At 42.5% G+C, this 16,440-nt stretch overlaps 1 long non-coding RNA gene across 2 annotated transcripts; it reads right to left on the bottom strand.

The window, feature by feature from the left end:
* Window positions 1-355: 355 nt before the first annotated feature.
* On the bottom strand, window positions 356-16,393 carry LOC129487655 (uncharacterized). 2 transcript variants are annotated; one of them, XR_008659411.2, is made up of 6 exons: window positions 16,202-16,393; window positions 14,519-14,700; window positions 13,349-13,501; window positions 12,806-12,882; window positions 776-2,176; window positions 356-673 (listed from the first exon to the last, which is right to left on the bottom strand). It is a non-coding gene; the product is annotated as an uncharacterized lncRNA (long non-coding RNA). The 2 variants fall into 2 exon arrangements; XR_008659409.2 differs by having other exon boundaries at window positions 356-2,173.
* Window positions 16,394-16,440: the final 47 nt, after the last annotated feature.

Genomic DNA, 16,440 nt, shown 5'->3' on the forward strand with positions numbered 1-16,440 from the left:
TGTGTGTGTGTGCGTGTGCATGTGTGGTGTGTGTAAAACAAACAAAATTCTAATCATGCAATACTCTTCCAGAAACTTTCCACTGACCAGATCAACTTCAAATTGTTTGGTAATGAAATGAGGGCTCCCACTATCTGGCTAAACCCTTTACAAAGATATATCATACATAGTCATGCCATCCCTAGGTACTCACGGGGGATTGGTTCCAGGATCCCCACAGATACCAAGATCCTCAGATGCTCAAGTCCATTAAAACGATGCAGTATTTGTATACAACCTATACACATTCTCTTCTATATTTTAAATCATCTCTAGATTACTTCTAACACCTAATACAATGTAAACGCTATGTAAATGGTTGTTATACTGTGTTTTTAATTTGTATTATTTGTATTGTTGTATTGTCATTTTTCTATTTTTTGAATATTTTTGATCCATGGTTGGTTGAATCAGAATATTCAGAACCCATGCAGACAGACAGCCATTGTGTTATACATTATATATAAAAGAATATATCTATCTTACCCTTTACTAGGAGAGCCAATCCTATAACTCCCAGTCTAAGGCCGAAGGCCTGGGAACCAGGAGGGAGAGTGGGTGCTGGTATAAGTCCTGGAGCCTGAAAGTCTGGGCATGTGACGTTGAAGTTGAACCCAGGAGGATAAGGAAGAGGCTGTTGGGGAAGGAAGATTGCAATCGGAGCTATCCATTCCCCACGCAGAGGATGGGGAAGCTACAAACGCTGTGTTCACACTACGCATCAATAGATACTTACCACACCTAGGGCAGAACCTTTAGCCTGGGTCCCCCCGAAACAGGCTGAGTGTCCAGCTTCCACGTAGTGTAAACAGCAGCAATGCCAAGAGACATGTGCGTGGAAATGGTGGCCTTTAAAATCTTTGAAGTTCTTGGGGAATGTTGGTGACAGCTGGACATTGAAGAGCCTTTGGTGGCTCTCAGGCTGCTTCTCATTGATTGGAGGTGTCTCTAGGTCAGCACACACAATTTGCGACTTTTATGGCTTAGTAATAGCTTGTTGTCCATTTTCAAGGATTAAGCCAAGTGGCGTTGATGTGGTGATTACAGACATAAGTGCCCTGCCCATTACTGCAATTAGCACTCTATTAAAACGGACAGCATTTGTACAGACAGCCTGAAGCTTTATAAGCTAAAAGGTAGGGCAACATTAAAATGTGGCCAGGAACAAGGAGACTGTATTTTTCTGAAGAGGGCCAAGTTCCCTAAACAGACCTCTGGCCAACATATGTGACTTGGCAGAGACGCATCTTTGCTAGAAAGGGGTCTTTTGAACAGCTTTCCATTTTACCATCTACACAGTAACCAACTGAAGGCCATTAGTCATTCGATGCAACACTGCTGTGAAACGTGAATAATCTCACCATATTGCAGTTTGACAGAAGTTACAAGGCGGGTCACTGACAGATCTGAATTCCAAGATTTGACCTTTGCTCTTTTGATGTTTCTCAGCATCTTCCAGACTGTTGTCTGATATCTGCTTTGAGAGGCTTCAGGAGAAGAGGTATGTTGCCAAGCCCAGTAGTTAATGTTTGGTTTTATAAACAATTAAACAACCATCTGTTGGTCTGCTTCAGCAGCTGTGAAAGCAAGGCTTAATTGCTGTGGGATCAAAATGGACATGATACGTTTGGGTGACCGCATTTTGGGTTCCTCCAGTAGTTCCAGTCATCGTACTATTAAAGAACTTAACATATGGGCCTGTAGTGATTTGTTGACAGTCATTCCTCTCTCCAGTGGTGAGCACATCACTGCAGCAATCCTGGCTTGTCCACTCCACATCCTCAGCCCTGACCAAGCATCTGGCACGTAAATTGCATCAAACCAATGAGTGAATAAATGTGCATACTACAAAGATAAAAATCCTTTATGTTTAAAAGAAGAGTTTTCCCTTTAAAATCTGCATAAAGTGTTCATATGAATGGGTTTCTTGCTAGCACCTGTGCTGGTGTAAGAGATGCACTTGTGCCTTGTCCCTGTGTGTCTGTGTTTGTGCAAGAATGGCCTATTTTGGTATGTCTTGGTTCCTTTCTGATAAGCCTTGAACTGGTCAGTTGAATCTCTCTCATTTGATTCTGTTTCTTCTACTGTGGTTTGGCTCAGTGCTTGGGTGGAAGAAGGCATTCTTTTGCCTGTCCTGCTATAGAAAAAAAATTGCTCAGCACATAATCTGTTAGTTTCTCTCCTTGATATCTCAAGGCCTAAGATTGCACAGAATTGAATCATGCATAATGTATTTCCCAATTCTGTTAGGATTTCCTTCCTAAAATTTCGCTCATGCTCACTGCTATGATCTGAATTTTTGCATGCCCCCAAAACTCATATGTGGAAGTCTTAGCCCCCAAGGTGATGGTATTAGGAGTTAGGGCCAAGAGGTGGTAATTAGGTTATGGGAGAGCAGAACCCTCATGAGTGAGATTAGTGTCCATACAAGAGGCCAGAGAGAGCTCCTTTGCCCCTTCAACCACACGAGGACACAGCAAGATGGCACTGTCTACGAGGAAGCAAAACTTCCCGAGACGCCAAAGCTGCCTGCACCTTGATCTTGGAATTTCCAGCCTCCAGAACTGTGAGCAATAGATGTGTGTGTAATTTACAAGCCACTCTGTGGATAGTATTTTGTTATAGCAGCCTAAATGGGAATAAGACACTCATCTATATTCATTCTGATCTCTTTCCCACATTTCCATACACTAAAATGCAGCATTGCAAGAACCATGAGATCTTGGGTCAGTTTGTGAAGTGCCAGGTTAAATAAAGCTAGCCAGAGTCCCACAATACAGGATTCCTCTGAGCCTGTTTTTAAAAAAAATTTTAAGTTTAATTTTTAGTTCTAGGGTACATGTGCAGGTTTGTTACATGAGTAAACATGTGCCATGGTGGTTTGCTGCACCGATCCACCCATCACCTAGGTATTAAGCCCAGCATACATTCGCTATTTTCCCTAATGCTCTCCCTCCCACCAGCACATCCCCCGACAGGCTCCAGTGTGCTGTTCCCCTTCCTGTGTCCATGTGTTCTCATTGTTCAGCTCCCACTTATAAGTGGTTTTTGGTTTTCTGTCCCTGCATTAGTCTGCTGAGGATAATGGCTTCCAGCTTCATCCATGTCCCTGCAAAGGACATGATCTCATTCCTTTCTATGGCTGCATAGTATTCCATGGTGTATACATACCAAAGCTCTAGAACCAGAAATACCATTTGACTCAGCATTCTCATTACTGGGTATATACCCAAAGGAACATATATCATTCTCTTACACAGATACATGCACGCCTATGTTCATTGCAGCACTATTCACAACAGCAAGGACATGGAATCAACCCAAATGCCCATCAACGATAGAATGAGCCTGGTTTTGATCCCAGAATACTTTTGTGATGACCTTCTCTCAAGAATAACGTTCTACTCAAGCACTTTGGAGAACAATAGCTTTCTTGGCTTGTTGTTTTTCCCTGTTTCTTTACATGATCACACCTTTTCTCCAATGTTTCTCTAGAAACAATATTTTTCCTGGGTTATCCTGTATCTGATTTTGGTCATCTCTTAATCAAAAGTGTTGTTTAAACAAATAGGTATTAAATACACTGATAAAGGTCTTTAGGGCCGGGCGCGGTGGCTCATGCCTGAAATCCCAGCACTTTGGGAGGCCGAGGCAGGCGGATCACGAGGTCAGGAGATCGGCACCATCCTGGCTAACACGATGAAACCCCATCTCTACTGAAAATACAAAAAATTAGTTGGGTGTGGTAGCGGGTGCCTGTAGTACCAGCTACCTGGGAGGCTGAGGCAGGAGAGTGCCGTGAACCCAGGAGGCGGAGTTTGCAGTGAGCCGAGATCGCACCACTGCACTCCAGCCTGGGTGACAGAGCAAGACTCCGTCTCAAAAAAATAAAAAGGTCTTTAAATATTTGCCAGATAGAGAGAATTAGGAAATCTTGAGGCCCTTGTGCACTGTAAGGAAGGTGGCCACGACCCATGTCCTGCTTCCCCTGGGAGAAGGAGAGGTGGGCATCTCTGCCAGTGAGTGGCACAAGTGTAGAGTCTTCTGACTCACTGTTCTGTAGCTGGAAGTGGCCACAAAGGCACTAGGCACATTTGTCCCAATGGAGGTTTTTCCACAATCCCTATAGAACCCTAAACTCGGCAGGACGCAGTTTATTACGTGCCTGTAATCCCAGCACTTTGGGAGGCCGAATCGGGTGGATCACCTGAGGTCAGGAATTCGAGACCAGTCTGGCCAACATGGCGAAACCCCATGTCTACTAAAAATACAAAAATTAGCTGGATGACCATCCTGGCTAACACGGTGAAACCCCGTCTTTACTAAAAATACAAAAAATTAGCCAGCCGTGGTGGCGGGCGCCTGTAGTCCCAGCTAGTCGGGCGGCTGAGGCAGGAGAATGCCGTGAACCCGGGAGATGGAGCTTGCAGTGAGCCGAGATCGCTCCACTGCACTCCAGCCTGGGCAACAAAGCAAGACTCTATCTCAAAAAAAAAAAAAAAAAAATAGCCGTATGTGGTGGTGGGCACCTGTAATCCCAGCAACTCGGGATGCTGAGGCATGAGAATCGCTTGAACCTGGGAGGCAGAGGTTGCAGTGAGCTGAGATCATGCCACTGCACTCCAGCCTGGGTGACAGAGTGGGAATCTATCAAAAAACAAACAAACAAACAAAAAATCTAAACTCATGACCTTCCAGTGATCTGGGAAGCCTTGAAATTTTCATTACTTGTTTCTGCAACATATCATCTTGTTTATAAAAATGCCAGATGACACATATTCACGTTTTAAATTAGTGTAAATTCAAATTAAAGTTAATTTTTGTTTTGGCAAGATGTCGTTGAGGCTGGTATGATCCGCCGCGGGAGGAAATACTCTATTTTGAGATCTAGGGAGTTCTCAAGGCACAAAGGTCAGTGGGACATAGGATTCACAGCCAAGATGACAAACTTTCCCCCCCTCCTGATCACACTCTCTCCTTGCAAGAGTCACTTGCTTCACATGCCATGTGACAAGTGCCAGTCCTGGCTGGGGGCCCTGCAGATAAGAAGACAGGGCTCAGCCACTCAGGAGCCTGCACTCCTCCCAACTCCCACAAACCATGGACCCAAGTGTGACACACTCTCTGCACATTGAGCTCTGGGCCCCCAGGTGTGACAAAGCCAGAGATGTCAGTGATGTCTAGCTGCCCTGGCCTCAAAGTATTCACCCACCCTAGACAACCTTCTCAAAGCAGTTTTGAATAAAATGAATTCCTTTCTGGTTTACCGTAGAATTTCCCACCTCCACTGTGTTTATAGCAGGCTATTTGTTAATTTATTTTCCATGCTGTTTCAGGATGTGGGTGTACTTGAGAACTGTTTAGGGTAGAATTTTTTTCCATGTGTGGCTTCCTCCTGCAAACAGAGATATTTGACATCTGTTCATCCATTGTGTGGCCTTTCCCTTGCACCCCACACAAACCTCAGAAACCTGCCTCCCCAAGTGTCCCCTCTCATGGTTTTCTTCTCTACCTCCCCAGACTTCCTTCCTACCTGCCCTGCAGCAGCCATTCGGGGAGGCTGTAAACCTCCCCTCCTCCAGCCAGAGCTGTAGCCACCACGAGTAACCTAATCATCCTCTCTTTACCTCCCGCCTGTGAATGAGATGGTTGTCCTGGCAGTCAAACTGAATTAAGGGCTATGTTTTCAAAATCCCAAATTTATTCTTCTGAGGCCCAGTGAAGGCCCTGTAATTCAATCTAGCAGACTGGGGAAGAAAGCCAAGGTGTCCCCACAGTGAGACCATCACCCTCTTTCATCTGCTCACTGAGAGCTGCAGCCTCATGTGGTATAAACAGCCTAAACTTTGGGGTCAGATCTTACTTCGAATCAAGATTCTGCTACTCACTGCTGTGTGATCTTAGGTGAGTTACTTAACTTCTCTGAGTTTCACTTTTCTTACCTATGAAAGGGGGTTAAACAAAAATACCTCCCTTTCAGGATATTGGTGTCAAGTATGTAAAGTGTTTTGCAGAAAGAATACTCAAAAAGTAATAGTCCTTACTGTTTAGATTGAGGCTGTGGCACATAAACAAATAGTAATGAGCTGACCAGAGGGTTTTCACCCGTGGAGGTCATGGCTCCTGCTTTGCTCAAAAGGCACTAGCTACTTTGTCGATGGCAGAGACAACGTCTCACCTGGGTTGCTGACACTGCTCACAGCCACACCTTCCAAGGCTGATGCACATTCCCACAGCGTGCCCAGTACATCAGGAGGCATCATCTTGGAGACTTGAACTTGAGTGTCTCCTCACCAGTAATGACCCGACAATGAGTTTGTTCTCACCTGGTACCAAGTGAACTTGTTTTCTAAGCCCTGAACACACCATCCTGCCCTCCTTACTGCTATCTTATCTAGGGGAAGGGAGAGAGACCATCGAGACCCCTGGAAAGGTGACATGGTTTGGCTGTGTCCCCACCTAAATCTCATTTTGAATTGTAGCTTCCATAATTCCCACGTGTTGTGGGAGGGACCCGGTGGGAGATAACTGAATCACGGGGATGGTTTCCCCCATACCGTTCTGGTGGTAGTGAAGAAGTGTAAGGAGATCTGATGTTTCTATAAGAGGTTTCCCCTTTTGCTTGGCTCTCATTCTCTCTTGTCTGCTGCCATGTAAGACATGCCTTTTGCCTCCCGCCGTGATTGTGAGGCCTCCCAAGCCACATAAAACCGTGCTGTGAGTCCATTAACCCTCTTTTTCTTTATACATTACGCAGTGTCGGGTAGGTTTTTATCAGCAGAATGAAAACGGACTAATACAAAAGAGCTCCAAGAGAGAGGAGAAAGTCTCCACAAAGCCCAGCGGACACCTGCTTCCCCATGCAGGTTCCGAAGCCCTCGTGCTCTCTGGCAGTCTTTCCTGAGCAGGAGGCAGCTTGGAGAGTGTCCTGTACCTTCCAGAAGCGGGCTTGGTCATGGCCAAGGTAAAGGCAATGTAGGGGAATTATTAATTTCTTTTCTCCGTTCTTGGAAACACGTATTTGGCAATAACAACAGGTGGATAATAAACTCCGTACTAACCAACACTGGCTATGGATAATGTAGTGGCTACCGTGTAGATCTGCCCTGTGCCCATTTCCTGCTCATTCTCCTTAATTTACTGACAGAAAATGTTCCTCAACAGAGTGGTGAGCATGGAACCAGGCTGGGTCATCCCTTTGTCCACAGTTATGCAGCCATCAGTGTCCCCCCTGGGAATTCTGTACACTGACGACAGGTGGAAGATGCCCTCTTTCTTCTCTGCTGTTTAAGTGGGGTTGATGTTGGCCCAGAGATGTGAGCAGCCATGCTCCTTGGGATATGCAGAAGTTAATCCTAGGCCCAATTCCGCCCCTGCCTTCCTGGTATTTGGTTATGAACCAATTCATTTCTTCTTCTGGTTTGTTTGATTAGGCTAGTTGGAGCAGGGCTTCTCTCTTTTGCAACCTAAGAGTTATGACTTCCCTAAGGAGAGAAGCTATGAAATCTACAAATGCAGGAGATGATTTTGCCCCTTGAATTTGGACCAGTGTTTGATGAAAGGATGTCAGGTGTCATGAGCCAAGTCTGCTTGCTTAGAAAGGAAGTTTTTGTTACTAGAGCCCTTAAAAGTCAAACTTTTCTTTCTTTCTTTTTGTTTGTTTGTTTGTTTTGAGACAGGGTCTCACTAAACATCCCAGGCTGGTCTTGAACTTCTCAACCTCCTGAGTAGGTGGGATTACAGGGGTGAGTCACTGTGCCCCTGCCCAAAGTCAAAATTTCTAAGAACTTTGAAAAACTGGCTAAAGCATGTCTTCTGTATCCTTGGACTTTTCTATAATGAATACCTTGAGTTTTCCATGTCGCGGAGGTGCTATGTTGAAGGTGTGCCTCTGCTTATTGTTGGAAATTCACTGACTTTTTGATTACCGGGCATTAGCTTGCCTTTGGCCATTCCACATGCTTCGGGCCCTGCCACTCACAAACTTCTTCATCGTGGTGAAGATGGGATCACTTGGGCCTGCCAATAGATCTTGTCCATCAGTGTCAGCCTGGTAAGGGATGCAGAAAAACCAGGAGCCGAGCTGGTCCTAACACGAACGGTATCTGAATCTGTGACTCTAGACAAGTGATGGCTCTTTTCTGGGTCTGTTTTTTCACCTGTAAACCAAGGATGCTAGCCTAGAAGATGTAAGAGGCCTTTTAACTCTAATAATCACCAGTTTTTCAATATAATTCATAAATCAAAGTCTTGGCATTTGGAGTGAAATTAAGGGACAAAGATTTGCTATGTGGAGCTCTTCCACCTGAGCAAACACTACGCCCACAAAGTAGAAATTCCCAGGGGCAAGGCAAACAATAGGACCACCCTTGGAGAGGGAGATGGGGTTAAAGAAGTCATTGGGAGACAGACCTCTTTTCTCAGCAGCAAATAACACTACCACTGCCAGATTAGAGGATCGTTACAACCAAAGTTAAAACACACAGAGATATGGGGAGGCATAAAATTGGCATTTACATACAACTTTAGAATCTCATCAAGAAACTAAATTACCACGGTGGATAAGATACAATAACTACTCTTTTGAGTACTAATCAGTCTCATTGCTGTTTTATGGTAATAAAACTAGGGGGTATTAGGAAGCAAGGTCATTTACACATGAAAGTCGACTGGCTGAATATGAAATGCTTTTAGATGCTTCTCCATTGTTTTCCCGACTGTAGTAGTACAAAGAGGTCAGAAGGCAGTCTGGTATTTGTTCTTTCATCAAAAACTTGTTTGGGGTTAGGGGTGGTATTTCCTGTGTGGATACTTTTAGCACTTCTGTTTTTTTTGGTCTTTGTAACTAAAAAATGTTGTCAGTATGTGTCTAGGTGTGGGTGTTTTAAAATTGATTTTATCTGGAATTTGTGAGCCCAGTCTATCTATGTACTCCAGTCTTTTTCCAGCCTGAAAATGTTTTCTTCAATAAAGTCATTATCACTTATTTCTGTTGTTCTGGTTTCTTGATTAATAATACTGTTAAGTCTTAAACAGAATTCCCATTCTTTATATTTATCAGAATCTATCACTTTTCTTAGTTAACTATTTATGTTAGCTTATCATGTCTAACTCTATGCTCTTTTCCTGTAAAAGACCTCTCAAGGTTCACTTCCAAAACAACATTTCCATTTTCTACACTGTCAATTTTGCTTCTTTCCACCCCCATGAGGGATTTTAATTCTTTGATTGCATTTTTTTTGCCATCCATTCTTATCGCATCTCTCTTTGTATCTTGTCTTCCTAACTTTTCATCTTACCTCTGTGTGTGGTTTTCCATAATCCATAGACCATGTCTTCCTGCAATCCCAGATGTTTTTAAAATTTTCTTGTGTTTCCTGTAGTAAAACTGTTTCACAGGGGGAATTTGGCAAACTGGTGATGCCCTTGGAATAGTCACCATGCACTTGATAGTTTACAAATGTGTCAGCATGTAAATTTGTGCTTCATTCTCATATACCCCAACATCTTACACTGGAGGGAAAGGCAAGTCTTTGTTTTCCAAGGTCTTGGCTCTTTGAGCCCCAAAGTGGTGCTAACAGCTCCTTCACGTCCCAGGAGCCTCTGGAGAAACTGCTTCCATAAAGCGTTTGGGAATTCTGGGCCCTCCCAAGAAGGGGACAGAACTGTCCAAGAGTGGGGGGACCTCCAGCCTGGTACTTCTGTGGATTTACAGAAAGATCCACCCCAGGAAGGGGGTGAATCCCCATAGTCTGTGAGCTGTGTGACTGAAGTTCCTGCAGGTGGTAGGACACCCCATTTGAGTGCAACATTCTGGAAGAGTCTTCTCTCTGGGGGTGCATGAGCTTCCTGTCAGGACTGCCAAGTGGGCATCACCAAAGCCTGCCTTGAGCAGTAGCTCCAGTGGGTGGTGAGGACCTGACCTGCGCAGAGGCTAGGCTGCAGAAGGAGCAGTGCTAAGGGCTGTAACCACAGAGTCGAGGAACAAAGGGCCTGTTCCCTGCTGCATAAGCCACATAAGGCAATTGACATTAAGCTTCTTGCTGGCCTTAGTAGGTGGAGGGTTAAGATCCAGATTTCACTGTATTTAGAATAATCAAGAAATGTGACGTTTTTGCACTTGGGTTTTGTGGAGCAAGTCGTCTTGATTATACATAAATACTGTTCCAGGAAATCCTCAGAATAACCCGACAGGCAGGCATTAGTATTGCCATTTTGCAGATCTGGAAACAGAGGCACAAAGTTGGCAGGTAATTTCCCCCAGGTCCACAGCTCACTGAGGCAGAGTCAGCATACTCATCCAAGACCACTAGGTGACTGAGATCTTACCCTATACTTCATTATCTCTAGGGCATGAGGGTTATGTGAGTCTTCAGCTTTTTGTCTTTCTTCCTAGGAATTTCAGCAGGAAGTTAAATCAGAAACTTCCTCACTTGTTAAGCAATCGGTTCCTTCTTTTCATAAACGATGTCTTGGGATTGTTCTTAAAAATTGACAAACGATGCTGACTTATAAGAGGGGAGAATGACAAATAGAATTGCTTATTTACTAATCTTACAAAGTTATAAGAGAGAAATTTCTAGATTTTATAAACTAAGGAGGAATACTTTTAAAAAGGAGGAAGGAAGAAAAAAGAATAAGTGTTAAACTCAGGGAAGAAAGGATAAGTTAGTTCTCTTTTTGGAGCAAAGGGCCCCAAGTAAAATAAGAGACAAACAACCCCCCACTTGGGGGGATTTTGCATTTGAAAATGACCAAAGAATTAACAGAAAGAAAATGGGAATGGTGCCGAATATCTTTGTTAAGGCTGAATATATGGTTATAGCAACCTGTAAGGTTTAGATGGAAATAATGGCAAAGTTTGGCTTTGTATATTTTATAGTCCTGGCTATCTACCAAGTAAGACTCATACTAATAGTGAGTTATCAGGTTGTTGTTTTTGGTGAAGAATAATTGTATAACAAACTCGAGTAGCCTTTATAACAAATGCGCTATTGTCCTGTGCATTTTATTACATAGTAGGTGAAATAACCTCATTAGACAACGGCTGCCCCTCTGCCCTCTGAGATGCGTGTCTCCTCAGGCACACAAGCCAGGCAAGAAGCAGTGAAGGAATAATCTCAACGTGTGTGACCTCCTAGTTTTAACTGCTCTATTTCAAACTCCAAAATAGCCTGTGGCTCTGCATGGAAAAATCTTTAACATGAGTTTTGAGAAGGAAGAATGCAGTCTTTAAGTCGTGATTCCCTAGAGGATATCAAATAATCATAAGGAAAACCATGAAGTCAGTTCACTTCTGACTCGAAATTTCACAGAAAAAGAGGAGTGACAGAAAATCAAAGGCTGATGGAAAACATAGTGGTGTATACTTAGGACTCAATGTACATAAATACTTAGTTTGTTTTCCTTCATCTTTCAAGCGAATCGTTGCTTTCTTAATATAAATATATATCATTGCATGGTTGTGAGTATGATCCAGGCAGTTTTGTAAATATCAGGATGGAACAAGCTGAAATTGCTTATACATACTCTGAAGTGCTTGCAGTATCAGTTATTTGATTCCAGAGGCATGCAAGAGAAACACCCCAGACCTAGCGCGCAAGGCATGCAATAGCCAAGTGGTTAGTTACAGTCCTAAAAGCAGCTTGACATATTTTTTTTCCTCACAAAAATGCAGGCCACTTGTCATGAAATTCTGCATGCAATTTTACTATGCCTTGCGTTATACGTATATAAAGTTACAAGTTTAAATATAATTTATGACCACACTAGTTATGAACAGAGGATGAATAAGCAAAGAATATAAATATATACTGGTTCTGCCTAATGGTATTTAAACCTTTGGCAAGGTGGCATTCCCTGGTTTCTCACCTCTCCACCTTCTCCCTGACCAGCCACCACTTAATACCATTTAAGTCGACAATATGGGTTATGAGGTCCTTATTCATAATACAAATTGGCTGTGTACTTTGAGATTCAAAGCTAAAGCACTAGATAAGGTGTGCCGCTATTTTTACCCAGGCATACAGTAAATGATTCATTCGTAAAAATTCTCATATGGCTGTTTTCCAAGATGAGATATAATTTTCCCCAAGTCCACAAACCAAGACCTTATTGAGATTATTTAACTTAATTTTCCCCAGTAGCAAGAATGAAAGGTCAATACTAAACTTTCTAAAAGGTTATTATTCAAATCTGGCAATATGCATCCAGCCTGAAGACTATCTATACTCTGTAGGAAATAGCCAGGAATGTGGACAAAATTTAAATATGAAGATGCTTATTGAAGTATTAGTTTGGTGCAAAAGTAATTTTGGTTTTTGCTCTTGCCTTTAATGGCAAAAACAGCAATTACTTTTGCACCAACCTCACATATTTACAATAAAGAAAATTTGGGAAGAAAAATCTAAGTGTCCCACAATAAGAAAATAGTTAAATAAATTATGATCTCTCTATGTGAAAGAATATTATGCAGCCATTAAAAAGCATATGGCAGGAAAACTGTAATACTAATATACTCAAAGTGAGAAACAGTCATGAATAAAAATCAAGATATTAAACTATATATACACACTATGATTCACATAATATAATGTTTATGCACAGACTAAACACTGAAAGAAAATACAGTGAATTATATTGGTAGTTATCATTGGGTAGCACTAATTCTATTTTCATCTTTATATTTTTCTGTATTTTCCACAGTGTCTAATACTAACACAATGACTTTGAACAACTTAGGTTTGAACTGCATAGGTCCACTTACATTTGGATTTTCTCCTGCCTCTGCCACTCATGAGACGGCAAGACCAACCCCTTCATTTCCTTCTCCTTCTCAGCCTACTGAAAGTGAAGACAACCAGGATGAACACCTGTATGATGATCCACTTCCACTTAATGAATACTAAATATATTTTCTTTTTTTGTTTTTTGAGACAGGGTCTTGTTCTGTCACCAAAGCTGGAGTGCAGTGGTGCCATCACAGCTCACTACAGCCTTGACCTCTCCAGGCTCACATGATCCTCCTACCTCAGTCTCCTAAGTAGCTGGGATTACAGGTGCACGCCAAAATGCCTGGCTAATTTTTGGATTTTTTGTAGATACAGGGTTTCACCATGTTGTCCAGGCTGGTCTTGAACTCCTGGGCTCAATGAATCTGCCCACTTTGGGCCTCCCAAAGTGCTGGGATTATAGGCATCAGCCACCGTACCTAGCCAACATATTTTCTCTTCCTTATGATTTCCTTAAGATTTTCTTTTCTCCAGCTTACTTTATTGTAAAACTACAGCATAGAATACATATAACATACAAAATATGTTTAATTGACTGTTGATGTTATTGGTAAGACTTCAGGTTGACAGCAGGCTATTGTAGTGAAGTTTTTGGCGGGTCAAAATTATATGTCAATTTTCAACTGCACAGGGGGTTGGTGCCCCTAGCCCCCACATTGTACAAGAGTCAACTGTAATCATAAAAAAGAATAAAAAACAGAAACCAAAGAAAATATATCACGCTCACATAAAGCACTGCACAGAGTATGAAGTTGTAGAATAAAATCAGTTCTGTAGTCACATAGCTTTCAAACAAGTGGTCCATTTATCAACCTCACTCAGGAACTCAAAAGCCCTCAACCGTAAGAAAACATGCCCTAATGGGCTCTAGGAGCTTTGGTGTGTAAAATAGTCAAGATCTTCTCACATGCTAAGGACACATTGTCTGCAGACAGAGGCTTGTAGAGTTCCTTTGTAAGTATTCCTCTGCCTGTCCCCATAAAACATGACCTTGCAAGTCAATGTGAGTCAAATCTGAAAGAGGGGCAGGGGGCCCCAGGTAACATAATGCGCCAGAACACGTCTGTGGCTCTGACAGGTGCAAACAACTCCACTCGGCTAAATATAAATTGACTTGGGCAGTTTGGAAGCAGTATTTCCAACTTGCTATTCTGATCAAGCAAAAGAATGTTCTCTTCTTTAGTTCTGACTCCCAAGGCTGGTTATTTTTATTTAGATTAATTTTGCAATCATTTTCATTCAACAAGAAGCAAGTTAGAACTCAAAAAAAAAAAAAAAAAAAGATTTCTCTTCCAAAATCTCCAATGAGAATAGGACAAGCTTTGAGTTATTTTTGAAATACATTCAGTTGAGAAGGAGGTAAAACATTCGCAATCCTTTTTAAAACTTTCTGGATGAGCAGAAAGCTGATGTGAACACATGTATAAAGGAACATTGTTTAATATTTAAGCCAGAAAGAGGACCTAACTTTTAATCAGCAGAGTGGAAATTCTTTGGGTACTTACCGAACTCTGCGTCTTTGCCAATTCCTGCCATGTTCCCTGACATGACCCTTTAACTCTCACTCCTCCTCCAGGATCCCAGTGGTCACATCTATAGGATCATCCTCTGGTCATCCCCATTCCCCACCCACTCTGCTGCTAAACACACAGGGTCTTCCTCTTAACTCCCCTAACACAGAGACTTACCTTAACATACATTTATCCCAAAGCAATATTTTTTAGCCTATGAGCTCCTCAGGGGTAAAATTATATTTCACCTATTTTTCCACGTTCAGCACCCTGGCTTAAGGAGTTTCCTTAGTAATATGTTGTCGAATAAACGAATACATGAGTGAATGAAGAGATGACTGAAGAAGGCACACATGAGCCTAAATGCAAGGAAAAAGATGGACAGTGCTACCACTAATAGCCATGAAAAAGAACAGTTTATGGAAGAAGAATAATTTACTATGCTTAGCCACTGCTGTTTTCTGGTTTTGTTTTTTTTTGGGGTGGGGGGAGGAGAGTTATTAAATAAAATTAAAGCTGAAACCCAATGGCAAATATAATAGAAAGAACTTGGTGTGCATTGACTGATGCACTAAGCATTGAAATTTTCCATTTTCACTTTCCCTCTTTGTTGCCATAAAATGAGAGGGTGAGGCAAGATCGTGTCTGAGGGTGGGTCCAGCTCTCAGGTTCTGGAGCTCTGGACTGCTGGGTCTCCTGCTGAAGCTGTCCTTTGAGCTTGCATCTCAGTTCTATCCTGATGGCAAAGACTGTGCTCTTTTCAAACTCATAGATGCCACCCTCCTGCCTACTAAGGCTGTGGTGTGCCACGACTAAGTTTAACCCCTCTCTCCTGGTCTGAAATAGTCCTCTAAACCACAGGGGAAATTATTGACTACAGTTTCCTAGATCTATGCAAGAAAAATGCTTCCAAACCCTAATGCCACAAAGCTGTATTTACTTGTCCCAACTCTTTCCCGGTGTGGTTCGGATTACCCTTTGCCTGCATACATTTTGCAATACCTGTTGGCTCTTCATCTTTGCCCACTCCTCCAGCATGCTCACTACACCTGAGAAACTTAGCCAGTACTTGGCTTAAAAATCTTCAACCTACTCATCACCTAACAAGAGAGGGTTTAAAGTTGGCAGAGGGAATATTGCACAGGAACGCTATTTGCCAACCACCTACCAATAGCTGATTTCACAAGTGGTCTCTTATCAGATCTGCCCATCAGAAAAGAAGGAAGAAGATTAATGATCACTCTTCAGACACCACGACTTCCTCCGGCGAAGCTCTCTATAGAGCTAAAGGCTTGTATTGGATTATTGTCACCGATTACTGTTTTAGGCTTGCATTCCTAGTAAAATTGAAGCTGAGCCTATATCCCTTAGAGTAGAAATTCCCAAATGCCATATTCAACATAATGAGTTTTCAGAAAGCTAAATATATCCAATGGGAAAGACTGGCCTTTACATCCTTCCTGCATTTCGTTGTTACTGCTATTAAAAAAAGTACTTTAAAAAATAAAAATATAAGGATAGTAATAGAGGACGGCAGGATTTGTTTATTTTCATGTCTTTCTTGGCAGTTTAAAACGTTGGCAATCCTATATCAATTTCTAATTTTTTTCTAAAACTTTGCTGGTCATTAAAATTAGAAAACTGGTAGCCTTATGCCTAAAGTGGCTAGTTCAGATCAAGTTACATGTAAACTGAAGAAAGGAAGAGCCTCTGATTCAAACTCTTTAAGGTCATTATTTTTTTCTTTTTCTAAGATCATTTTCTATAGATCTCAAGGTGCATAATATGTATCATGGAGGCCCTTTAGATTTAGGTAGTGAATCGATTCAAGTCAGGAAATTTCTTCTAAACTATACCTACCTGTGAAACCCTTCTTATCTGGGGCGCTCTGTGCCACGGGTGTCAGACTTTTGCAAAAGCCCTGTCATTCTAACGGGACGCTCTCCTGTAGGAAGTTGCCCTCTGGTGCCCGTCCTTGGGCTTCTGATGAAACGGCGACCCACCACCCCCTTCCCAGACCCTGGCCCGCAGCCGGATCACTCCGGGCGCGCTGCCGATCACGTGGCGAAGTGGTGCTCCCCAGCTCCGTGGCTGCGCGC

Source organism: Symphalangus syndactylus, chromosome 1 (assembly GCF_028878055.3).
Source record: "Symphalangus syndactylus isolate Jambi chromosome 1, NHGRI_mSymSyn1-v2.1_pri, whole genome shotgun sequence".
Lineage (NCBI taxonomy): Eukaryota > Metazoa > Chordata > Mammalia > Primates > Hylobatidae > Symphalangus > Symphalangus syndactylus.